The sequence below is a fragment of the Portunus trituberculatus genome, chromosome 19, assembly GCF_017591435.1.
Source record: "Portunus trituberculatus isolate SZX2019 chromosome 19, ASM1759143v1, whole genome shotgun sequence".
NCBI classification, from domain to species: domain Eukaryota; kingdom Metazoa; phylum Arthropoda; class Malacostraca; order Decapoda; family Portunidae; genus Portunus; species Portunus trituberculatus.
In genome coordinates, this window is record NC_059273.1 from 6,991,780 (window position 1) to 6,992,500 (window position 721).

The following is a 721-nucleotide window of genomic DNA, read 5'->3' on the forward strand; positions in this document are numbered from 1 at the left end:
TCGGCAGGTAAGGGAACCAAGTGTCACCTGATGGTTAGTTAGTGATCGCTACAGGTACTCGTGACCCAGCACTGGCTATCTTTTCCTGTGTTCACCTATAGGCTGGTCTGAACCGGTGGGAAGGCTTGTCACTGTATCTTATCTGACTGTTATAGACTTTTCCTCTCCACAAACGTACACATTTTTCTGGTGCCTCAAGTGTGTGTGTGTGTGTGTGTGTGTGTGTGTGTGTGTGTGTGTGTGTGTGTGTGTGTGTGTGTGTGTGTGTGTGTGTGTGTGTGTGTGTGTGTGTGTGTGTGTGAGTGAGTGAGTGAGTGAGTGAGTGAGTGAGTGAGTGAGTGAGTGAGTGAGTGAGTGAGTGAGTGAGTGAGTGAGTGAGTGTGTGTGTGTGTGTGTGTGTGTGTGTGTGTGTGTGTGTGTGTGTGTGTGTGTGTGTGTGTGTGTGTGTGTGTGTGTGTGTGTGTGTGTGTGTGTGTGTGTGTGTGTGTGTGTGTGTGTGTGTTTACCCCCGTTTGTGTGTTAACCCAATGAAACAAACAATGAGTCTAGAAAACATTGGAAAAATAAATATAAAAAGGAAAAAGGAAAAATAATAAGAAGGGCAGCTCACACCTGAGAGACTCGGGAAGACCAGTGTTTGCCGAGCAGCCTGTCTGTGTGTTAGCCAATGTTGTGGTGAGCGGTTCTGTTTGGCATTCCCGCGGCTCCTCGGAATTGGCAC

The 721-nt window shown here is 47.7% G+C and overlaps 1 long non-coding RNA gene across 1 annotated transcript in view; it reads left to right on the forward strand.

The window, feature by feature from the left end:
• The first annotated feature begins 520 nt into the window (after nt 1-520).
• LOC123505989 overlaps nt 521-721 on the forward strand; it is a 10,533-nt gene continuing 10,332 nt past the window's right edge. The window contains exon 1 of the long non-coding RNA XR_006675326.1: nt 521-721. This exon is cut by the window's right edge and continues 112 nt beyond it. This is a non-coding gene — a long non-coding RNA (uncharacterized LOC123505989).